The sequence below is a fragment of the Acomys minous genome (genome assembly GCF_964271855.1).
Source record: "Acomys minous genome assembly, chromosome: 4".
NCBI classification, from domain to species: Eukaryota; Metazoa; Chordata; class Mammalia; order Rodentia; family Muridae; genus Acomys; species Acomys minous.
The window spans coordinates 34,578,600-34,604,700 of record NC_140486.1 but is presented as its reverse complement, the minus strand read 5'-3'; the positions used below and the strand labels follow the sequence as shown (position 1 = coordinate 34,604,700).

At 40.5% G+C, this 26,101-nt stretch overlaps 1 protein-coding gene across 2 annotated transcripts in view; it reads left to right on the top strand.

The window, feature by feature from the left end:
• The first annotated feature begins 17,254 nt into the window (after positions 1-17,254).
• The window catches only part of ZNF475 (zinc finger protein 475), a 52,252-nt gene continuing 43,405 nt past the window's right edge, over positions 17,255-26,101 (top strand). The window contains exons 1-2 of one of the 2 annotated variants that reach the window (XM_084778186.1): positions 17,255-17,409; positions 20,650-20,769. The gene's annotated coding sequence lies outside the window, so the exon portion shown is untranslated. The remainder of the gene's footprint in view (positions 17,410-20,649; positions 20,770-26,101) is intronic. The other variant, XM_084778185.1, reaches the window with a different exon arrangement.

The following is a 26,101-nucleotide window of genomic DNA, read 5'->3' as shown; positions in this document are numbered from 1 at the left end:
AGTTATTCTAGAAAAGCAGGAAGTGCTCATAGTTGTTGGGCTGCCTTTCCCAGCCCTAGGCCTAGTCATAACGGCACTGAGTCCACTGAGTGAGGACTCTGCTTGCCCAAAGTGCCCCACCCCTCTGTTCCTTGGGTTAAGACTTCAACGCCTGAAGTGGGTGAGGGTACAGACATCACCAGAAGAGACACTGCCTCTGCCTTGACAGCATCTAATCAATGTCCTCACAAAGGAGGCGTTAGCAGAACCATAGGGCATGGGAGAGAAAGGTGGGTCAGGAAGAAAAGGAAGCAAATCCATGTACAAGGGTTTAGAGGAAGAGTGTGCTGGGGAGGAGACTGTGTATAGGAAGTATGACGCTTTCCTGTGCTTTAACATTCATCAGTAACCACCATTTGTTAGTCATCCTTGGTCGGCTGATGGGTGGTTAAGTTTATTGAATAAGTTTCCTTTCCAGAGAAAGTCAGCTTACTTCAATACACAGCAGTGCATTAGTGATGATACAAGATGATACAACTTAGGCTATTTTAATAGCCAGGGATTTAAGAAGAAGGCATTCATGTTTGTAACTACTTTTTAGGCCATATGCAATGATTTTAGAAAAATACTCAAGAGATCTGTGCAAAGAGATCTCTCAGAATTCTTTTTTGAAGGCTAAAATTTCCATGGTTGCTTCTTTGGCTTAGGGTATAGAAAACGCTTGACAGTCTGTGAATTTGACATTGAAAAGGGTAATGTGCTAAACACGTCTCATTCATGAACACATGTGAAAGCTGTTCCTTAGAGGATGGATCTCACTGGAGTTTCCTGGATGATAAAGTCTGACACGGACATGGTCCCTACTAAAGTTTCTACTTAGAAAGCAAAGCATGGTGCTAGGCCTATGAAGACTGGGAAAATGGAAAGGTACCATAGAAAAGAGGTATTGCTTACAAAAGTTGGAGAATGGAGCTCATTTGTGGTATTTTTGTATTTTTTGTTTTGATTTACATTTTTGTTTTGTTTTTGAGAGAGAGAGAAAGAACATGAAGCTGGGTGGGCAGGGATGTGGGAAAGGTCTGGAAGGAGTTTGGGGAAGGGAAATAATATTATTAAAAATCTCTCTGAAAATTTTTAACTTAAAAAGCATACAAAAAGAAATCAGAGCAGATGGAAATTAAATATGCATTCTTATAGAATATATAGCTCAAAAAAGCTGGTGAATGGTTTAAAATATTATGTGCATGTGGTTTTCTGCCAATAAATAGTTGTTCTAGAGGAAAACAGAAAACACCTATGAGAAAATATTCTTGCCGAACATCAAATGTTTTCTATTGTTGTTGTGTAAGCCAACATGAGCCAACATGGCTGTGCTTTCCCATGTGCTCTTTGGCTATTAGCATTAACAGACTCACTCAGTACTTGAGGAGGTCATGAAGAACTGCTCCAGATAGGAGAGAAACAATCAATGTGGTTGCCAGCACCAAAATGAGGTGGACATTTTAACTTCTATTTGACTCTAGAAATCATGTTAACCAGGATTTGCAGGCTGGTCATGCGACATTTACGTCTGGTTAATTCAGTTCTGTAGCTGCTGCTTGTCTCTGGAGAATACTCTGCTCCTTCTTCCGCTGAGCACATCATATGCACGCTCCTCCACTCCTTCCTTAACCTGCGGCTTGATTTGGACAAGAAGAGAAGGAAAGTGTGAAGCACCGGGTACCAGGAATTGCAATGAGATGGACTCACTTTGACCTGAACCCATTCAGCAACCATTGGGAAATACAGAACCATCTGGACTACTGACTAAATAAAAATAACGTCCTCTAGTAGTCACAGCCAGAGGAAAACAGACAATCACAAATAAGCGTTCATCTGGGTGCATTCCATCTGCTTTGTAGATAAGCCAGAAATCTTCAACATCTGCCAAAGTAGTCCCTAGTGTTCCCAGGAAACGCTCGCTGTCTTTTGCAGCCAATTTTTTTCCCCTCAAAATCACTGTTGCCATGATAATGAACAAAGCAGATGCTATTTCGGTAATATAGCCCAGAGTTGTCCACGCCATCACACTTGCTACTCCTAAGACAAAATAGCAATACCATATACCAAGGGCAATGGTATCTAGACAAAAAGTTATACTGTCACTTTTAATAAAAATATCCGTTTATATCGCCATGGAAAAATTTAGCATGAATATAGCAGTGCTGTGTAATTTCACAGACCTCCTTCACTTTATTTTAATTATTATGTTCATTGTCTCTCCCCCCCTCCTACTGAGCTCAAGTATAATGTCATCGCAGCTAGGTCAGAGTGCCTGCAGAAATGGGCCTATGCTCAACATTTTCTTCGGCTTCTTGCACACAAATAAATGGACTCAGAATGATGTTTCACTAGATGCATCTTCTTGGGATGATCGTTACTCAAGCCCTTGTTGGGTGCTCCTCTACAAAATACTTTTGAAGAGTTCTAGAAGGCTTTACTATTACTAGTATTAGGTTATTCCTAGTAGAATGTGACTAACTAGAATCTGTTGACCAGAATGAAAGAAGGTGCTGAACTAAATAGGACAGAGCCAGACTGAGTTGGAAGAAGAGGAAAGACTTCTGGTGTGGAGTCAGTATAGAATTTCTGTACAATGCTATATTCTATTGGGGGAATGAGCATCATTATAAAGCGGGAGAATTATATCCTAGTGGAAACTAAACACCTGAAGCTGTTGCCAAAACATAATCAGTTTTAAAAAAAAAATCATGATTATGCAACCTTCCAGACGCAGCTGACGAGTGAATGTGATGGAGCTCCTGTGTCCCCAGTGCATTTTTCATTTGCCTTTATCCTCATCTTTTCTTTTATCCATTTGGATGCTCATAATAGAACGACGGGAGCTTGAGCATCTATGGTGACCCTAGGAAGAAGCCATGTGACGGCGGAGCAACAAGATGCAAGATATAAAGCTTAAGAGTCTGATCCTATGTCACTACATCTCCGTCCTGAACTGTTTGCACTCCAACTATCAGAAGTTTAGATATGCTTCTAACTTAAGGTACTGATATTTGTTTTTTGCAGATGGTAAAGTTGTAGCCTAACTCATGAAACTGAGAAAATTGAGAAAGTAGATCTAAAACTACCAAGAATTTGGACAGAACTGTATATTCATTCTTTGTGGGTAAAATATGTTCAAGACATTGTAGAAAGATTTTAAGTGTACTTTTGGCAAAGTTGCATCCCCTAGTGTTTGCTCAGTATTGGAAGAAACAAATGTTGTACTTAAAATGCATGTTGTATCACATAATTTGCAATTCTGTAGCCCATACCTTTAATATTAAATATCAAAAGATACCTTTTGGGTGTCAATAACTTTCACTAGATTCCTATGTCCTCAAAAAATCTTTTTCCAGAAACACACGAATGTTTTCTGATCCTGTTAGGCCCCAAGACACAGAATTGCCATTCCTCGGGCCCAGTAAGAGGTGTTCATAACATTTGCTACCTGATCAGCTGATTACAAACTTAGTTTTGATCTGATCTACTTAGTTCTTGTAATAGATAAGAACTGCTGGTAATGTGGCAACTGGTGATTTAAAGTATATTAAATTTATTTATTTATTTTTTATTAATTTATTCTTGTTATATCTCAATGGTTATCCCATCCCTTGTATCCTCCCATTCTTCCCTCCCTCCCATTTTCCCCTTATTCCCCTCCCCTATGACTGTTCCTGAGGGGGACTTCCTCTCCCTGTATATGCTCATAGGGTATCAAGTCTCTTCTTGGTAACCTGCTGTCCTTTTTCTGAGTGCCACCCGGTCTCCCCTTCCAGGGGACATGGTCAAATATGAGGCACTAGAGTACGTGAGAAAGTCATATCCCACTCTCCACTCAACTATGGAGAATGTTCTGCCCAGTGGCTAGATCTGGGTAGAGGTTTAAAGTTTACCACCTGTATTGTCCTTGGCTGGTGCTTTACTTTGAGCAGGACCCCTGGGCCCAAGTCTGCCTATCATAATGTTCTACTTGTAGGCTTCCAAATTTCTATTCTATTCTATTAAACAACATTCTGTTAAATTATATACTATTAAATATTCTATTCTATTATGCAATTAAAACAAAAATTAGAATAAAGTGATTCCCTTAAAAAAATAAAACAAGACGTCTAGAAATGGGAGTTACAAGATTATGACTTCAATGACAGGATAGCATCAGCAAAGACCTAGGGACTTCCTGTTCTCCGATGACGTCACTGTTCCTGCTTCCACTATGTCTCACACTGACACAGGCCCCTGCTCAAGTCCTTCTTCAACCCTGTTCCAAAGACAGAAGCTGGAGAGGAGGATGAAAAGCAGATTTATCCCCCGTGTTTCTATACAGCAGGTTTGCTGGAGCCTTAGTATGCCATTACTCAAGCTGTGACCTCAAAGATCTCAGAACCCACTATCACCTGTAATCTTATGACACTGTAATGTTCCAGGCCTAACCCCAATTGGCTAGTCATATATTGCATCTTAACAAAACTCCCATGTAATTCCTCTACTCAGTAAAGTTTGGAAATACTCACTATATTTATATTTTTCTAGGTACTTTAGTTAGACACTGGAGACGGGACTACCCTGGGATGGAAGAGAAGATGGGAAAGTGATCTTTCTTGGCCTCTTCAATGGAAACCGTAAAGAGCACACAAGACGAAGTGGCTCTTGGGTAAGTTGTTTACAGAGTCTGACACGGTATTTTTCCATGGACAGAGTCGTATCACACAGCACGCTCCCTGCACTTGGATCTCGCCTGCTGTGACTCTGTGCCTTTCATGCTACCCGGAGATTGAAGCCTGGTCTTAGGAGCAATATTTTCAAGAGAAGTTTGAGACTTTAGTCTTGTGGTTTTGGAAAGGTTTCTCAGTTTTATAATCTTGAGGTTGAAGAGTGCTGTCTGACTCAGGGGAATTCAAAGGAAAAACATTAAAGCTGCAGGAATTGAAGAGAAGGTGAAGCTTGTAAAATAGCAGGTCTCTTTTTAGTTCCGGTTGGTATGATTTTTTTTTCCTACACTGGAATAGCTAATACAATTTATTCTCATGTGTATTTTTCCCTTTTGCTATGAATTAGTTCTCGGGATTTATGGGAAAAGCTTACTAAGACATATGAAATATGAAATAACTGTTTCAGAGGAGTTTAGACTGACTTTTAAAGTGAGAATTGCACTGATTCACAGTGCAGCCATTAATAAACTAAGTCTTGAGGGTTTCATAAAGTAAAATTGTGACAAGCTTTCCAATTATATAGAGTAATAAAACATAATGGTAAATGGGATGAAAAATAATGAAGAGGGAAAATATGTAGTACCTGATCTTGGGCCAATGGGATTTTAAGCTCCAGTTTGAGTCCGTTTAGTTGACCTGGTGACTGACTCGCAGTTACATCCTCACGTGTACTTAGTGTATTCCTAGGACATGGTCAGTTCTACTGGCTAGTCAAAGGCACTTTGAAGATCAAATTTGGCCTCCATTTTCTTTCACCTCTGGAAAGTATGTCTTCTTAATATACCTACCTCATTAAAGCCATACCAATGTGACATGAAACCAATTGTTGCCTTACCGAGTGGGTGGGAGGCTAAAAGACACTGTCATATTTACGAGGAGGGGGGGGGGGCGAGCAGTGGCAGGAGCAGAAAAGCCTTCAATATCGAAACATGCTTGTCTTCAGAAACACTGCTAACGTACACGACGCGTGTTCCTAAGCCGAACATGTAGATAGAGAGGCAGTCTTCAGGAGAACCACACAGCAGGGGACAAGACACCCTTTACACTGCTTGTCAGGTTTTGGGTGCACATAGTTCCCATGGAATTGGCTGGGAGGCCCCTGCTGAGATCTGCTGGCAGACTGTAGTGCCCACTAAAACAACTGTGGCTTTCAATAAAAGCTCATGCCATGCGAGCCAAAGCAAATTTGTGAAAATTGCCCACTTTCAGGCAACCCGGACAAAACCTTAGGAGGGCTAGAGTCACTATTTAAAGGCCTCTTTAAAAGCCAAGCGAAATGTACCCCTGGTTTATTTGGGTACTGGTTCTTGTAAATGGCAAAGCCACAATGGGCCAATTTGCGATTCATACCTACAACCTGGATTGAGCTCAGATTGATCTGGCCAGTAGAAACAAGGAGAGTCCTTGGCCCCTTTCTTTGAGATCCTACCTTGAGATTTCATAGATTTGGAGAAATTCGATCTTAAATGTAAAGACCCGGTCATTAATTGGTGATTTGGAAGGAGTCCCATTTGTATATTTTAGATAATGTTTATTGGACTAATGAAAAATAATAATATTTACAGAAAAGCAGGAAGCAGATTGGACTATAAACCTTAACTCAATATGGTTCCCTTGTTTTTTCTTTTTGGTGTTTGCATTTAAGAGTCTCATTGTGTTGGTTCAGTCTAGTCCTAAATCAGGATGTCACCACTCAATTCTGGCACAGGTACCTGGTAATGAGGATGCAAGGTACATGGAACAATTTCTGTCTCTCTGAGTCACCGAATGTTCCTTCAACAGCACAAATGTGTCATGTGTTTTGTCATGTCTGGTCTTGAGCAACAGAAGCTGTGGTATCCACCACTGGGGGTGGGGTGGAGGTGGGGCAGGAGCCGTCCTTCAGGATACATAATTATAATTATGTATTATGTATTAATAATTATACATAGATATTTACCCGTAACTTCATAAATTTGTCTGGAAAGCCACAGAAGAACTGACTATTGAAATGGAGGCAGGAGCTAGTGAATAAAAGTGAAAGGGAACTTACTGTTTTTATTTTAAAGTTTGCAACATGAATGTGTGGATGCCTTGCTGGGTGGATGAATATGCAGATACGCATGGATAATACACCCCAGAAGAAATAATAGCAAGACAGAGGAAAAAACCCCACATTTTTATTGGTCTGTTTTCAACTAGGTGGATAATTTTCTCCCTCTAGATTTTAGTTGTCTTTTTCCTAAAATAAGGTGAGGAAAGTGCAAAACATCAAATATTTCTTAAAATAGTAACTCCATAATTATAGAAAGACATCTTTTTAGCGAAGGCTAAGGCTGGAGAGACAGAATATACCAGTGATAATGTAAAATAACAGCCTTATCTCTCTAGCAAAAAAAAAAAAAAAGTTAAAAATCTTGCATTGAAAGAAAAGAGGAAGCAAAGAGGAAGAGAAGTCTGGTTGGGTAGAAGATGGGAGAGATGGGTTGTTCAGGCCAGGAGGGTGTAATAAATAGGGCATATGCTAGAGCAGAATCAGTGAAGATGAGGTTCGTCTGGCTGGGATCATCACCTTGTAAGAAGCCCCTGTCATGTTTTGCTTTAACTGGATGCTAACTGACTCGGGTGAGGTTGCCTTAAGGAACCCAGCTGACCTTATCGTCCCTCTTTTCTGAACTTTGGCTCTGGTCTTTCATCTCACAGTCTAAGTTGCAGCCAGCCCCTACCTCCGCTGATACCCGCTCTAATGATCCCATTGCAACTGCCGTGGGAACGAGTGGCTTCTGTTTTGTGGCCTATACTTTCTCAAACTGTCCAGTGTGTTTCAAAAGTGATTTTCCTGCCAGTCACACTCTGAGTCACCTACACTTCTATGCCTGTAGCTCATATGCTTGAGGCAGATGATGTTAAAAAGAATATGGGGCAAAAAACGAGCCTCCCGGGACCATCATTCATATGTCAAGGTGTCCTCATGAAGGAGGTGGAAATAAGCGTGAACTGTGCAAACTCTCTGTACTTGCTGTTTCATGTGCAGTGAAAGCCCTTAGCTTCTTGCTCTGTGTTTGAAAAGAGCCTGTTGGCTCATCATATTTTAGAAACAAATCATTCCTGCTTACAGCCCACTTCACGGGGAGTCCAGAGCACAATGCTCAACACTGGCACTATTACCGCTTTTAGACTAGATAAATCTTTTTGCTCAGGACTGAAATGAACTTTTTAAGATATTTGGCAGTACCTCTGGTTTCTAGCCATGAGAAACACTCCCCATGCTAAATGTAACAATACAAAATATCTCTAGGGCTAGACATTACCAAGCGTCCCCAGAGGTAGAGGAATCATCGCCACTTGGTCAAAATTGATGGAGGATGATTTTTCCTATAAAATTTCACTTAGGCTCACATAAAGCTTTGTGGGTGTTTGGGCAACATTAGCTTTTTTCTGGCATCCTCCTCCCTGTAAGTGACAAGATTCCCCATCTGGCTGCATTAAGCAGCTGGCTCGAGCCAGGGGCACACAGTACAGGTCTCCACATAAGTTAACTTACGGTGTTAGTGGAGTCCAACATGGCATCCATATATATGGCAAGCAAGCTTATTCTTGCTAATACAAACCTTCTGCCTCTTAAAGCTTTCCTATGTGATTCTCGGAACCTACTTGGCATCTTATCATAGAAATTTGAGAAACCAGGAAGTGGAGAGAGACAGAAAACCCCTGGCAAATGGAGGCCCTAGTCACACACTAACCTACTGCCACTCTCTCCTCTCCTCTCCGAAATGATGACACCAGGACCCATGACTGCAAGCTAAGGGTTGGCTATCTGACTTCTCAGAGGGAACACATTGATCCCATCCTGAGTTAAATCTGAGGAACTTTGACTCACCCCAGCCCCATACACTGGAATGGAAGAGAATGACTTTTAGTGGTGGGTAAACGGGTGACAACATGAAGCTTCTGAAACCTGCTGCAGGGCAGGAATTGGGTAAACTCAGGAGTGGACTGACCAACTCAAGAGGTCACTGATGACGTTATAACAGAATGTTACAGTGTGAGAAAGGAATAAAAACCATATGATGGTAGAGAGATGGATGAAAATGAAGGAAATAGCAGAAGGTGTGGGACACAGTAGCTTAGACCAATCTTTCTTTGGAAGACAACGGGCGTGTGTATTCATTGTAGAGGTTTTTGTTGTTCTTCGATAATAAAAAGTTTTGTAAGAAATACACCAAAGCAAATAAATATCTCTGAAACTACAAATAGAGTATAATGTTACATATGCCATAATCCCAGAAACAGCTTAAGGCCATTAATGTTAATAAATAACGAACAAAATTACTTAAAAGTCAGTGCTTTAAAACTAGCAAGGTCACTGAAAGCAGAGATGCAGCCCCAGTGTGGATTTTACTTTTCAAGAGGAGACACCCAAATCTGGTAAAGAGGAAGGAGCTGAAGAATAAGAGAAATTAAAAGTGCTCCAGAGGAGGGGATAAATACCAGAGATATGAGACATCTCTTTCTCTGAGAATAGTTGGAAAGTGAACACAAGATGGAATTGTCTAACAACACACTGTCTTCAATAAGAAATTGATATAGCTGGCTGGTCTGTAGGTAGTGATCTCAACCGATTGGCCATAGTCAGTTACAGATTGACCCGGTTCTATGCTTTCTCCCTCCTCAGTACTGCACTTAGCTAGAAAGGAAAGAAGAAGAAAAAAACCTGAAATGTCCATAATATACCACTGAAAAGTCAGGATATTACATTGTCACCAACCATGAACACTAATTTAAACCAGCTTTGAAATCTTTGGGTAATAAACTTACAGATATGTATATATTGAACCTTCACTGTTTATATGCCATAATGCTTCAGACATGCCAGATGTCAGAAGAGAGGCAAAATATTTGAAAAAGTCCATATTATATTAAGTACTGACTAAGACTTAACATTTTATATATTCCATCATCTACAACTGGTCATTATTAACTTTAAAAACTAGTACTAGAACGTGTACATTTGGCTAAGGGACAAATACATGTATTCTTTTTGTACAAGTATTGTGTTTGGTTGTGATTTAAGGGAGCTGGGAAAGGGCTGAGGGAGCTAAGTCGATAATTGCCAGGATGAAAGGAAAGCCAGAACTGCTTAGACTCAAAGCAAACATTGAAAACCTAGAATAGCTCTTCCTTGAAACACTGGGTTTTATAACATGATGTATACAAAGCACATAATTATCACCACACACTAAGTATAATACTGAAGAAACAGCCAACTGGCAATGGAAAGAAAGAGCCAATCCTTCTATATAAGGTGAGAGAAAGCCTTAAGTGGGTGTGGGAATGTGCTGGCTACGGGAAGGAAGGTGGGGTAAGGAGGTTAACCAAAACTAAGGAGGTATAAAAAAAAAGTATACAAATCTACTACCGTGTAAGTGATTTTAAAACATGTTAACGGTAAAGTATGGATATAAGGTCGGGCAGGTAGGGGACAGCGGCATGGATTTTGGAAAACTTGAGGGTAAAATGATCAAATATAATGTATGAAATTCTCAAAGAATTAATAAAAATCTAATAGCTGTGAAATCTTCAAGCTACACCAACCAATAAGCAAGATGTACCCTGGTGCAATAGGGACATGACTGTTAATGGATAACCACGTGACTTCTTACTGGACTTCAGGTCCTCTTCCTATGAGGGAATTCATGTCGGGCATGGGAAAACTGGTTAAAAGCCCATAGCTGGGTAGTTCCTAGGTCCTAGAGGGGAATTTACTACTGTTGCTTTGCTAAATGTACATGGAGTCAAATTGCTTTTTATTTCATTTTTTAAAATTTATTATAATTTATTCATATTATATCCCAATTGTTATCTCCTCACTAGTAATGTCTTGCTTTCACCCTCCCTCCCTCTTCCACCCTATTCCTCTGACAGGGGCACCCACCTCCTCCACCCTCTGACCACAGCTCAATGTTTATGATTATACTCACAGACTACTGCTATTCTCAACATTGGTCTGAGAAGCTTCTGCCTGCTGTTGCTGGGAGTTAAATAGCCTGCAATATATCTTCAGGTGCTGTGAAACTCAGCCAGCAGAAAGGATGCTTACAGCTCAGTTTCAGCTTGATTTGTCTGTGTCTTGCAACTCATAACTGGTCAACAATGCCGAGAACGAGTGACTGCTGAGTGTTCAGCACTAAACACAACAAATATATCACCCTTCCCAAGCATCAGGGAGCATCTTATATGTAAGGACTGGATGGAGTGGAATGACATGACATGTTTCCTCTTAGACATGACACAGCTGTTGCACCTGTGAACCCACAGCAGTTAGAAGCACAAGACTGAGCTCATCAATATTCAATCATGGATGGGAGGGGCTCGTGAGACCATACCCTTCCACAAGGAAGTATAGGCAGTTAATGGTTGTTCAGTAAAAAGCAATCATTCCTGAGTGGTGTAGCCAGTGGTGAGTGGTTAATTTCCCTTGCTTAAGTAACCCACCATGTTCACGTGAACAATTCTAATTAAATGCAGTTGGGCACACACTCAAAAACATGAAAGTAGAAAGGGAACTTGTTGGAAAGAATCAGTTCATTGATATAGGAAGGGGTAAAACGGGTAACGTAGTGGAAGCTCTGGTTTCTTTAAAAACTCCGTCATGCTATTTAACCATGTTTTGTTTTCATCTCAAGTGTGGGATATGGGACTGCCATAGCTTATCCACAGCTGATGATTGCCTTGTATGGGGCATCGTCTATGACAGCTGGAGTTAGCAGAATTCTGAGGACTCTGGAAGAATAAAACTATCAGAGAAAGAAAAGAGGCTTAGATGAAACAGATGGAGAAAGAAGAAGGCTGCTGGTTCTGTTGGTTTGCTGGACATCCTGATGACTAAGATTGGCATTTTACCAAAGAACCTGACGACCCTAACCAGCCTGAACTAAGTCTAAAGAAGTCTACGTCCCTTGTCCCTTCTAACCTTCTTTCTCTCCTACCTAGTTGGCGGGGTTGGAAGGGAGGTAGAGGCATTAAGAAACCAAAATAAAATAGAGTTAAAAATAGCGCCTACAGGGTAATGGGAGACTATAATAAAAGTTATATATGTACATATGGTATTACACACACACACACACACACACACACACACACACACTAAATCAATAAAAAGCACATTGTTTACTTATTTATTTATTTTTACATATACATTTATATTATTACATATATAAACAATAAACCTCCTACAGCAAGAAGAACGACAAAACAATCAGGAATTATATAAATGTTACATTCATACTGTTTTGGTTATTCGTATTTGGCAACCTTGAAGAAAACATCTTTTCTATCTTGGTGCATCTAAAATTCTGAATGTAAATCAATATCTACCATATCTCATCTCTATCAACTTAAAACATCTATCTAGATCTAAATACATCTTAACCCCCTAAACAACTAAGCTTAATTGTAAAACTAAACTATCTGGTCTTCCATCAGAGACTTGAGAAGGAATAAACAGGTAGTGCAGGTTAGCAGCTTCCAAAATGAGAACATGACAGAGACAGTTTGCTGCCTGAACAGTCATCCAAACTCTATAACATTGGAGCATTATCTTCAGCCTTCTGGCCCAATGTATCTGACAGACATGTTTGTGGGGCAGGAACTATTGAGGACTTGCTTGCCCTGTCTTGGCAGAATTATAAACAAGGTTTCTCTGTATAGCCTTGGCTATTCTGGAACTCACTCCGTAGACCAGACTGGCCAACAACTCATAGACATCGACCTGCCTGTGTCTTCAGAATGCTGGCCCAGCAAAAGCAGACATTTAAAGAATAATCATATACTGTTATAAAAGTGCTGGATCTTTTGAAACAAAGCAAATGCAATCTTTCTATCTGCCTTGGCAATGTTTTTATTATGTCAAACATAGAGCAAGAGATTCCTTTCATGGCTTTTTTCATAGTTAGAATCTGAACTTAGGTCTCAGTTACCTAAACAAGAAAGGTTGTTTGTTCACATGTTTTATTGATTTAAAAAGCCAAACCAATACTTTTCTTTTTCCCAAAGACAGCAGAATGTATAGATTAGGTACTACTCAGCTGGCCCTTTTGGCCTGAGTTCTATCTCTATATAAAACTGCACAGAAGCATAGAAAAGAAAGTTATTTCTCCTTTTCAGATACAGTTACTTTTCTCTTGAACATAGATATGGGAAAACATTCTGTAATGTCTTGGGCAATTTAGAAAGAGTAACATGGTTCCTGTAGTCTCTTGATCACTTTTTCATACAGTCACCTTGCTTATGAGGTCATCTTCATTGCACTTTGACTTTATGTCATCTGTCATGCATTCCCTGTGGGAGCAGCATGTCTTTGTGTGTGTGTGAAGGGCAATGCTGTCTTATTGGCGTGTGGTCCATGAAAAGGCCACAGTACATAAGCAGATATGAGGTGTATCTGTAATAATAAAATATGTCTAGGAGAACTCTTGACAAGGGGGGGGGGAGTGATATCAAAAGTTCACTTGCAAAGCTCTGCCCCAAAGCAAGAACTCCTAGCAGCCCAAGACTGCTGTATAAGACCAGGTAAATGTTTTTCTTTTCTGTTTTTCTCCCTAGATGTTTATATTTAAAGTGGCTCTTTCCCCCTTTCTAATCTATCATAGGATGTTTATTTGAAATGCTTTACATTTAGATATTTCAAAGTCTATATAGGTTTTAAAACTCCATGAAAAGGCTATATATATATTGTGATGAAACGTGTGTGTTTACTTTTCTTTTAGGTCAGACTTTTCGAATGGCAATCTGACAAGCTCTTCTAAAAGGCCGAGTGAAGGTTAAGTCATTAGGTGAGAGAATAGCATTCCCCTGAGATTTCCTTTGACTTAACCTTGCCCTCAATGGCAACTCCCTTAATTACCCCAAGCCCCAGTATCTTTATCTACCAAAGAATTACACTACAGCCAGACCTTGGGAGTGGTTACAGAATTTGAAATAATTGATGGAAAGTGGCTGGCACTCACTGTTCATGAGTTCGATAATAAAGATGAAGCAAATGTTAGAGTAATACTGGAGGTTTGCCATGAGTTGGAGGCCAGCCCAGGCTACGAACTGAAGTCAAGGCCAACCTGGGCTGCATATCAAGACCATAGCTCAGAAGAAGAGAAAGAAGGGAAAGAAGAAAAAGGGAGAGGAAGAGGGGGAGGGGGAAGAGAAGAGAAAGAGGGAGGAAAGGAGGAGGGGGGAGAACGAGGTGGGAGAAGGAATGGGGAGGGGATAGGAAGACCATAGCGGAGTGGCGTAGAGAAAAGCTCCAGGCAGAACTTATTTCAACAGACCTCAGAAACATCTTATTTACATTTTGCTGCAAACATGGTGTGGGGCTGATCCGTGCACACAGAATAAAGCTCTTGCCAACTTTAAATAAATGTAAAAGAATTATCAGTAGCTTTGAGGGTAAAATCCAGGCTTTCATCAGTGAGGCGACATGACGATTGTCAAAACTACCAGCAAGGAGAAGAAAGCATCTCTCTGGCTCTATAAGAATCACCGTGATTTACTCTTTTAATAAAAAAAGCTTAGGATGCCACACCAGCTGTTGTTTATGATGGGAAAACGAGCCAGAATTCCTTGCACCAGGGTCATTGCCACAAGGGGTCAGATCTGGGTGGAGGCTGGCATCACCCACATTTATAGAGCATGCTCAGGCATCACACAGGCTTTTGGGTGAGATTGTGCCAAGCAACAACAAGGGCACCCAGCTCTCTCCACTGGTGTTGAGCACCTTGGGTTGAATGTCTGGGGCTGGGCAGAAGCAGCAGGTTTCTATTGAAGCTCTAGCTGGTTGCCCACTCAACACGTGTGAGTAGTTTAGCCATTGCTGTAAATCACAGCCGTTCTCCCAGTGTTATAAATAGGGATGCGTAAATATTTTGGACTCATCAGCCTCCAAGTATTCTTCAGATGTCTTGGGCTCACCCAAACAGAACACATCATTCGAGCACATTCTCCCTCACTTTTTTTTAAAAAAAGAACTGTCTGTAATTTATGTGAAATAGAATCCATATGTTCCTGCCTCGTTTACACTTAAATAATCAAAAGGTTGTGTGTTGTAAGAGCTGCTTGCTGTCCAAGCTGTCTCTGAGCTTGCTAACCCTCCCCTACTCCCAGAAACACAAGTAGTTTTGTCCCTTAAAAAAAAAAACCAAAGAGAAAGAGAGAGGGGGAAAGAGGGAATAACCTAGCGAGGCCTGTTTTGCCAAGATGAAATAATCTTAAGTGCCACAAAGTTCAATTTAGGCAGAAATGGCAAACCCAAGAATTTTAAATGAGCAGAACATGAGTGAAAATAAAGGTGCTTCTCCAACCGTGTTCAAAAGCAGCTTCAGGAATACAGACATACACACGCACACACATTCACACATACACACACATTTACAAATACATACACACGCATTCATACACATACACACACACTCACAAACACATACACATTCACACACACATATTCACACACACACACACTCATGCATACACACACATTTACAAATACACACACACATTCATACACACACATACACACACACACACACACACACACACACACACACACACACACACACACACAGCTGGCAACTTGATGACCATTCCCTGTAGAGGTGGAAAGAGTAGGCCTACAAACTTTAGCTCCCAGCTAACATCTGCTCCAGCCTGTCCTTCCTGGTTCCCTGAGAGTATCCATTCTGTTCAGTCCAGACACAGAATTTGCCCCATTTTAGCTTGAAAATGCAAGCTCTGTGGGGTGGTGTCCTGATGTCCTAACCTCACATAGTTTGTCATTTAGTCATCTGGGCCAAACAACCATGGTACTGAGTATTTGTGTTTATTTGGAAATGTGTGTTCTTATTTGTCATGTAGTTCCTTTAGAGATAGCCTTTATCCCCTAATAGGGCCAACATACACACCTTGGGAAGTGTGAGAACTGCATTAACTACAGACCTGCGAATCAGCCAAAAGCCAAATGTAAGGTTACTTTTGTTTTTGTTTTTGTTTTGCCTCACCATTGCGTCACTGATGTCTTAGCTACTCTTTTGTCACTTTGGTCCTGAGTATTAAGTAATGAGAAAAAACATATCCAAATTGGAAATACTATAGTGATAGTATAGCCACAGATAGACAGTATCTGTGGGGGATAGTGTGACCCATTTTTATAGCATTATCACAAATTAATATGAAGGATTTCGTGGTCCAATGTGATCTTTATATGTGAAGTTCGCAGTAAACCCCCAAGAATTAACAGTCCTGTAGATTACTAAGTCTGCTGGGCAGTTTTGCAAACAACACACCTAGGAAGATGGACCCTGAGTTGAAGAATTGCCTCATCACACTGCCTTGTACCCATGTCTGTGAGGCATTTCCTAATTGCGGATTGATGGAGAGGACCCAGCCCACTGTGGGTGGTCCCATCTTTAGACCAGTGGGCTTCTGTTATGTAAGAGGCTGTGCAAGCCAGTAAGCATCATTCCTTCACTGTCTCTACCTTAGTTCCTGCTTCAAGTTATGCCCAGGCTTCCCTTCACAATGGGCTGCAATCCCTCTCTCTCTAAATTAGTTTTGGTCAGAATCTGATTCTAGTAACTGAAAGAAGTAAGCTAAGATACACACACACACACACACACACACACACACACACACACACACACACACACACACTGCTGTTATCTAAGAGGCATAATATATTGTTTATTTCCCTGCCCTTAACCCTAAGAAAAACTAATAATATATCCCTCAGTCTTACCATAATGGGTAATAAGAATTAACACCTTGGTGTGCTTTAATCACACAGATGCACACACCTGCTTGTGCACACGTATGGTACACATACACAGACTTTATTGAGCTCCTGTGACAATGCTAGTAGATTGTCCTTAGCGGCAGAGGTTTTTTACTTTCCCTGTAATTATAAGTTGTTTTGACTCACAAGCTTTAATACAGGCAGAAAATTCCAGTATAGAATGCCACCACAGTCACCTTAATATTGCTGAGTACTTTTATACATGAAAAAATATATAACTCATTATGTCATATATATATTTTTGTCATGTTTAACTTAGATCTTAAAGTACTCTGAAATATACTTTAGGGAATGTTAGAAAAAATAAAGTAGGCCTAACTTCTACAGCTGGTAGTACCTTGCACTTCTGATCAAAGCAGAGAATTCCTTTTGAGAACCAGACAGGATACTGTGTTTGGGGGTGGGGTGGGGTGGGGGCTGTTTGGTACAGAGATGTAACAAGTAAATGCTAGGGACGTTTTCTTCTGCAAAGAGTAAGTTGTGTTTCCACATGAAGAGCTGTGGCAAGCTCACCTGCCTCTGCTTCCTGGGTACTCAGTCCCTTGGTCTAGTTTCCAGAGAAAGCTAAGGTCTCACCCACTTCCCAGGCCACTGCTGCTTCCTTCACCCCTTGTTTTGAAGTTTCCTTAGCAGTTGCTAGAGAGCCAGTGCTGTCCCTTCTGTTGACTGGTTGCCAAGATATATCCAGGCAACAGAGGCTGGGGTTCCTTTAATGCTGCAGCCATACCTCCTCGTTCTAAGTCCCACACGGGAAATGTGAGCCTTGGAGTTCTCAGTTCTTGAGCCCTCTTCCGTGGATCCTCACAGGGGGGCTAGAATGCCACAGTAAAGGCCAGATATCGAGAAGAGGGCAGGTACAAGGTAAGTCTGTCAGAACGTGTCCACTCTTATTTCATAGCTTCTCGGTCTGAGCTTTACTGTCCCCCAGCTATTACTTATTACCTTGTTTCCTCCACACACTCCTTACTTGTGTGCAGCAAATGTTTTTCTGTGAGGGGAAGGAAATTCAAATAGAAGATAGTGTTAATAATAATGGCATTTTCCAAAATAATGTTTTACTTCCTTGGATGGTGTTGACAATGAAGCATAAACTGTTACTTGAATGCGGTAATGACTAAAAGATAATCAAATTTCATTGAAAGACACAACCTAGATAAATTTCTTCAAAGTAAAGTATATTTTTAAAAATTATTTTATTTTACTTGCGTTTGTGTTTTGTCTCCATGTATGTCTGTGTGAGAGTGGGCATTATAGGAACTGGAGTTACAGACAGTTGTGAACAGTCATGTGGGTTCTGGGATTTGAACCCAGGTCCTTTGGAAGAGCAGCTAGTGCTTTTAACCACTGAACCACCTGTCTAGTTGCATAAATATGTTTTTAACACTAGTGCAGTATTAAATATATTGGCCAGCTTATCCACAAAAGAAAGTTGAGCTCTAAGTTTCAAATTCCTAAAATCAACTAATTTGACAGAATATAGTCATGGAGAAACCCCCTCAACCAAGGCAGGGGCATTTCCATCACCCTGGAAACCGTCCTTAGGTCCTTCCAGTCTGCCTTCTGTCCATCATGCTGGCTTCTGTCACCATAGAATATGCACTCCCCCATGAGCTCTGTATGTCTCTACTCATGCAACACGCTCTCCTGTTTCTGACTCCCATGGACGTGGAGAATGTTTCTAGGCTGTTCCGTGCTGCTCTGTGTACTGTTGCTCAGCTCTTTGATGGGTGAACATAACTCCATGACTGTTCCACGTTTGTTTAGCTAAGCCATTCATTGTTATTTGGCTTCTTTCCAGTTTGGACTTGCTTTAACCAAGCAGCTGCAAACACTCTTGCACAGGGCTCTTTCCACCAATTTCATTCTTTAAGTCTTCCAGCTGTATTGAGATTCATCGGACAAAATACCCATGCATTTAGGGTTATGGTAAGGTGTTCCCATGAAGTGTGTAGCAGGAATTGATTGCCGGAGTCAGCTGCACTGAATCCATCATTTCATATAGTGGCCTCGTGTGCTTTGTTCTTTCTCAGCGAGAAGGATACTTGTGATTCTCTAGCTTGGTATATTTCAGGAATACACTGCATCATTGTTATCTTCCATCAGTATCATTTGTGTTAGGTCCCAATAATTAAACTCAACAATTTGGACCTTTTACCTACTATCTTCCCTTTACACGCAGGCTCCAGATGCTGGGAAGCACCATTCTGCTCACATGACTGACAAGTTTAAGAAAACAAAAGTTAAACATCACTAATCACCAAGGAAATGCAAGCCAAAGCAACCTCGCATATGTTAGAATGGCATTTAGCAAAAATCATTTACGAAATGCTGGCAACGATGTGGTGAAAGCTGGACTCTTAGGGGCACACTCTTGGTGGGAATGTAAATTCATATCAATATTATGGCAAGGTGTATGAATATTCTTGTGAGATAAAATTAAAACTACCATATGACCCAGCCATCTAATTTCTGACGTACATCCATAGGAAATGAAACCAGTATGCCTTACTCCATGCCTGTTGCAGCATCATTGCAGCAATAAGACAGGATGCCTAAAAGTCCATCAAGGAATGAATGGACAAGAAATTGCAGGATGTATGTAGGGTGTTGTATATAGTATATATAATAGAACAATATTTTGTTTTAAAAAGAAAGAAATCCCTTTGAGCTGCACGAGGTGAATATGGTGGCCATTAAGCTAAGCAAAATAACACACGTGAAGAAAGACAAAGGCTGCACTATCCTCCTCTGTGTTGACTCTGAAAATGTGCACAAGCCTCCTGGTGGTTACTTTTATTTATCTTTGGTTCAGACCTAGAAGTGAAATTGGTAGGTTCAAGATGAATATTTAACCTTTAGCAAATATAAAATGGTATCTTAGCAGAGTAATAATTTGAATTTGTCATTGACTCCTGAAGTGGGGCACTTCCAGGTGGGTCTTTTTTAAGTTGCCTATTTACACCTTTGCCCATTTAATTTTTTCCTTACCTTTAATAAGCCATAAACCACATACTAGACACAGCCCTCTTGAATAGCCACACTGATACGTTAGGCAGATGACGTCACCTAAGATGTCAGCGTGACCATTTGTCCTTTTCAGCACTTCCACAGGTACTCACCATCACACCAAGCAAGGACTGCTCAGTCCTCTGTCACTACTACTCTAGCATGTCACATGTCACATGTCACATGTCACATGTACAGAACAATTAAGACATATTCTTTTGTATCTGACATTTTTGAGCTTTATGTGTTTAAGATGACTCCTGTTGTGTCTTGGTAGCTTGCTTGTATTATATGTCAACCCTCTACGTAAGTATATGCCATAATTTTTTATACTTTATCTGCTGGTTTGTAATTATGTTTTAAATTTTCGTTGAGTAAAGACACCATAAATTACCTATTTGAATGTGACTTTTCGTAAATACGTAATTTTATATTTTATACAATATGCAGCCTATGCATATTGCTAAGAGCCAAACAGTTCTTCACAGTGGTTGTAACCCTTCACATTCCTCCCAGACGGATTTCCTACATCCTTATTAACACTTGAGTTAACAATAGGTTTACCTTCAGGCATTGCAGTATGAATGTCTAGAATCTCTTTGGTTTCTATTTACATTTTTCTTTTAAAACATTTTTATGTGTATGAGTGTTTTGCCTGCATGTATGACTGTCACTTGTCTTTTAATAATCTTAATTTTGAAGATCAACTGTTTCTAATGCATAAGTATCACATACTATATTTTTATATTTCTATCCCTTTTTATTTTGTCTATGAAAATTTTGCAAATATCAACATCACAAAAACATTCCCTTGTGTTTCTTTCCTGAAACCTTTCAGTTTTAACTCTGTAGGTTATTTGTGAGTGGTGAAAGTAGAGAGCTGTCACTTGTTTTCACCTGTGAATGCTTCCAGTCTTCCACTGCCATGTGTTAGAGATGTTACCTTTCTTCCACTGAGTCAGTCATCTTGGCAGTTCTGTCAACAAATGAACTGGCCATAGTTGACTACATATCTCTTGACTCTATTACATGAATCTATTGCCTATCCCTATTAGTACTATTAATTTTAATAAGCCAACTTTTATTGGCTTATAGGTATGGAAACAAGTATTTGAAGCATATATCGGGATTGAACCTTTTGTGATCATTTGCCAGTGGTCATTCATGAATGAGACTGAGCCCTCTTTATTGAGTGTCATCTACACATCTTTCTAGGTAGGCAACAAATATATGCGATAAATTTATTCACAAAACTTAATACTAAAAATTTAAAAATGTAAATTCCATGACAGAGAAAAAGAGGAGAGAATTCTTGGTTCAGAATTTACAGAGACATTATTTGTACTAGCACCACCTTGCCTACTTAACAATGTATTTTTCACAATGACAGTGAAAAATATTATCGTACTAATGTAGCATCAAATTACAAGTTTTAACACCTTTGGGTGAACAAGAGAAAATTATCAATGCACAAATGTTTACAAAGCAAAATTATTATGTATCCATTCCCAAGTTGGACGCCTCTGTCGTAAATATCCACTTTGAGCCTGAAAATGAAAAGTATAATTTCTGTTAGTTGAGCTTTCCTGATTCCTTCAGAACCTGAATCCCATATAATTGTCTCTGATAGAAATTTAAAAACCGTGAAGAATGTACACAGTTCCAGAACACCTCCCCTGACAGAGCGGTGATGGTCTCTATGGTGTCCTAAAAACAAGGGGAGGTGTTCTCCAAACGACAAGAGCAACATGCCGTGACACAGCAGGAGGGGGGGCATAAGGAGGTAATTTGCTAATGGGTTAAATCTGATGACAATACTGTGAATTTTATGTGCAGGGTACAATGAAGCCAAATATTTGAGAAAAGACTGAGAGGATCCTGAATAGAGTTGGGCACAAGCAAAAGTTGATAGCGATCTGGTTGTATTTTGAGTGTTGTTTTAAAGTCCACACTGACTAACAATGGGATGCTTTGCTTAAAAAATTATTTTCAAGCATGTATGTTTTGACAGCATGCATGTTCACTCCATGTGCATGCGGTGCCCACAGAAGCCAGAGGAGGGGGTTGGATCCTTTGGCACTAGAATTACAGATGCCTGTAGTCACCATGTTGGTGGAGACTGGGAACCGAACCTGGGTCCTTTGCAAGAGGAACAAGTGCTTTTAACTGCTGTGCCATCTCTCCACCCCAGACACTTCACTTTTAAATCAAGTCTTATTTGCATGTTTCCATGCAGGGACTAGACATTTTCCTCATGTGTGTACGAATAGTAAACAAGTTAGCTTTATAGGCCATATACTCTGCCATTATAGGACAAACGCAACCAAAGACAAATATGTAAAAGAATAAACATGACTATTCTCCAATAAATATTTATCAAACTAGGTGGGCAGCTGGCCAAATTTGGCCTATAGTCTTTAGTTTGTGTTCCCTTGTCCTAATGCTTGAATAATTATGGTGAATTATCTTTTCCAAGTCCTACATAATTTAGAAAGTCTGTCCTTCCACTGAGGACCAAGTACTTGGTGAACTCTTCAGAAGAGAAATGACTTTGGAGGAGAATTAAGTTTGAAATTCCTAAGTACTCATAATGCCTATGTATAAAAGAGACTATGCATAAATAATCTCTAGTCAGGAAACCCAAACATTCATTTTCAGATTCTGCTTAAGCATGCAGCTCCGCTGGCACATGTGACTTGCTGTCATAAGGCCACCATTAGTGTCCCTTTCACTGCCATTTCTGGAGGCTGGGTGCTCCAGCATTCACTGTGGTCGGGCATTACTTTCTGAACAACACTACCCTGAAGTATACTGCTTGGCTGAATGCATAGCCTTTGCCTGGGGTCTTATTTATCTTGGACTAATTATAGTTCCATATCCAGGCTAAATAGAATAGTAATGGCTTTATGAAGAGCATTAACAAGATTTAAATTTGAAGTATTCTTAAGACCTAAAACAAAACAACAACAGAAACATGAAAATCTTCATTTCTAAAAGTCTCTTTCCATTTTTAATTTTTCTATTTAAATAATAACCTAGTTCCATTGAAAAATAATGTAAAATAAAGCTGATTTCATTCAACATAGGGTGTGTTTTGTTAGCACCTACCATGGGCCTGGCAATAGACCATGAGCAGTCTGTCCAACTGTAGCAAGCAAATGAGTCCCCAGTGTTTTGGAGTTCATGTCCAACTGAAGAAAATGGATACCACACGTGCAAACCAAAAACCAAAACCAAACCACATGTTGTAAATGTAGTTCAGAAAACAAGCTGTGATGTCACTGAGCAGAACTGGCGGTGGTGGCAGCTGCAGAACTGGGCTGTGTGTGTGCATGTGCCTGTGTGTGCAGGTATGTGTCTGAAAGAAAGTGACAACAGTTTCAAGAGGAAGAGCAGCCAGGAAAGGCCTCTCTGGGTTGATAACATTTGCAGAGAGAAGTGAAAAGAGAAACTGGAAAGCCAGTCAAAGAACTAGAGGAAGGTTTTAGGCAGGGGAAGGCTCATATAGACACAAAGCTACATTCCCGGCTCCACCCTGTCGACTGAAAGTTTAAAAAAAGACTGTGACTTGTTTGAGAAATTGGGGTGAAATGAGTGAAGCACTGTACAGAGGAGGAAAAAGGGAAGCCAGATGGAGACCTGGGAGAGGGAGTCCCCGATTCCAAAGACGACCATGGTCACGAGTTTGAGCTCTACTTTGAGGAAGGTGAGGCATCTGTTAAGTATCTAGGCTGGGTGGGGGCACTGGGCTCTGCTTGTGATTTGAAGAGATAAATGTAGTTGCTAGGAAAATAAATGACTTAGTGGAGTCAAGACGAGCGTGGTCCTTCAACATCGTGGCTGACACAGGGCGTGAATGGTTAGGCAACCTGCCTGGCAGTGGTATGCTGAGCACAGACAAACACTCAAAAGCAATAGATGGACACGTAAATGTTGGATGTAGAAATTTTCCTGAGACTTAAAGCAGCATCACATGGTATTCAAAATCAGGTGGGTTGAATGAACACAGAAGTGAAATCATTTGAGAAAGGAGACACACCCAAATTCATAAGCAGGAAAAAAAAAAGTGGACCACACAAAACGAGTTACTCTCTTTCCTTTGACTCTAGTGGATGATCTCACAAGGAAGAAAAGCTGCTAATGTACTTAGTTTGTGGTTGCCTTGTGCCTCTCTTCCTGTGCACGTCTCATTGGCCCTGAATCTCACATGCAAGCTGGGGTCAGATTGGGACTCTAGCTGGGGAGTTAAAAGACTTGCCAAAAGAGCAGCTTATGATATGAACAAAGGAGAGAGAGGGGGTGGGAGGGAGGGAGGGAGGGAGGAGGAGAGAGAGGGCGCAATCTAGAGATAGAAGAAATAAACAAATTGGAAAAGCCTCAGACTTTAGGTTTCAGCCAGCAGCTGTCCTTGCTAGTACCTTGTGACCTAGTTACAGCTCAGCATAGATAAGAAGGCATCCTGGTTTAGGTAATTGCTAGATAAAGGCTATGTTTATTATCAATACATTGCCTTACAGAATAACATATGGAGAGGGAGGTGTGTGTGTGTGTGTGTGTGTGTGTGTGTGAGTGTGTGTGTGTGTGTGTGTGTGTTAGCAGCTGAGGGGTTCTGTGTTTAGAGAGGGACAGTTAAGAGCTGAACACTCAATGAAACGATAAGCCCCTTGTCCACTGCTAGTCATAGATACTCATTAGAGTATACAAATACACATAGTCAAAGAATACTCATAAATATGTAATAAAAATTAATATACTATCTGACTTGGTTCATGGCATTTTTCCCTTCAAAAACACTAGGTGATTGTGCAATGTTACAATCAGATAAATCTTGGATTGCATTATCTGTTTATTTCCAAGTTAGCCATCTTATATATGAAACACATGAGATTCAACAGACCAAAATTAAAACCACATTTTTCTCCTAAGTCAGCCTTTCCTATGTAAAACACAATATAAAACGGAATTAAATTATCCTAGCTATTGGGGCATGAATGAATGATAAGATATTCCAAAATAAAGGTCTCTTCAGAGACTTCTGGGAGAAACTTGTGGTAAATAAAAAGTGCTGTTTTAAATTAAAGTTACATAAATGGACACTCTCCATTCTTTGACTAAATAAAATGGGTGGTGTTGGGATATGCTCACAATTTGATTATCTCTAATATGACAAAATTAATTGTATTATTAATTTTATTTTATGTACAATTAAAACTTAATTTTATGTATAATTATACATAAAACTTAATTTTATGTATAATTAGTTGTATTATTAATTTTGTAACTGGAACTTCACAGTTAACTAAAGGGAATCAAGGTTTGCAGCTTGAACTTGTGTCATCCTTCACGGGGCATTTGCAGGATGAACCTCCATTTGTGTCTTCTCAAATACAGAGTCCAGAACATCTTGAGATGTTTCTCTAGACTCTAAACGTTTTTTCCCCATGCAATATGGAAGTTAAAGCTGCTGAAGCTTGGGGCTTAAAAGATGATTCAATAAAGTACTTGCCACCCTAGCATGGGGACTAGAGTTCAGATCCCCAAAAACCACATATAAAGCAAATACACCAGGAGGGTGTGGTTGCCCACCCACAATCCCCACTCTCAGAAGATAAGGAAGACACAGTCCCCTGAGGTAAGCTGGCTAGCCTAGAGTAGCTGGCTAGGCAAGCGCTAGGCTCAGGGGGAAAAGGGGAGAGTGATCAAGGAAGACACCCGACACCATCAACCGACCCCCCTGCATGTACACATGTGCACACACACACATGCAAAACCACATACACATATGCACTCATACCACACATTGGATTACAACAATTAGGAAACAAAGACCATAAAGCTGTCAACAAGGAAGTCAAGAGCAGTGTGCCACCCTTAAAGGAAAGCTCATTGCAGGAGACGATGACTGAATACACACATCACGCTGAGACTGCAAAGCCCACAGAGCGAATGAGGGCCTGGTTAGCTGCATGCAGTCTGTACTTCCAGGTGGAAAATTCTGCCATTATTTCTTAAAGCACAGAGTCCCCTCTATGCATCTGAGGGTAGATTTTTTTTCTATGCTTGTCACTTAATAGGGCGACCTTGTTGATGGACTTCTGGGTGTACAAGGAAAACACACGAAGACACAGATGTTCTTGGTGCCATGGCCCATGTTTTGTGAACCTTGGGTAATGTGATTCCTGAAATTTCACCTGAGAGCTAGGTGGCCACCTCCTGTCACACCGATCTCAGGTCAAGGGCTGGGTTAGACGTAGGACTTAAGTTACTAGGGTCAGTCCATCTTCTGTGCACCAAGGGAGCAGAGGGAGCAATCTAAGCAACATAGCAAGAACACAGCTGAGAAAAAGCCTGCAGCCTTGGTGTTGCTTAGTTTCTGATTACGTCCAGACTTTCTGCTTTGATGGGAAAGATAGAGTTCTCTTTCCCTAAGTGACTGACGTACGATTTTCTTTATTTACATCGACAAACAGTCCTCGCAGATACAGATCAAAGCAGGCAGACTGTAACAATTAGCCTGTGAACCCACGAGTGGAGAGGATGGGCTATT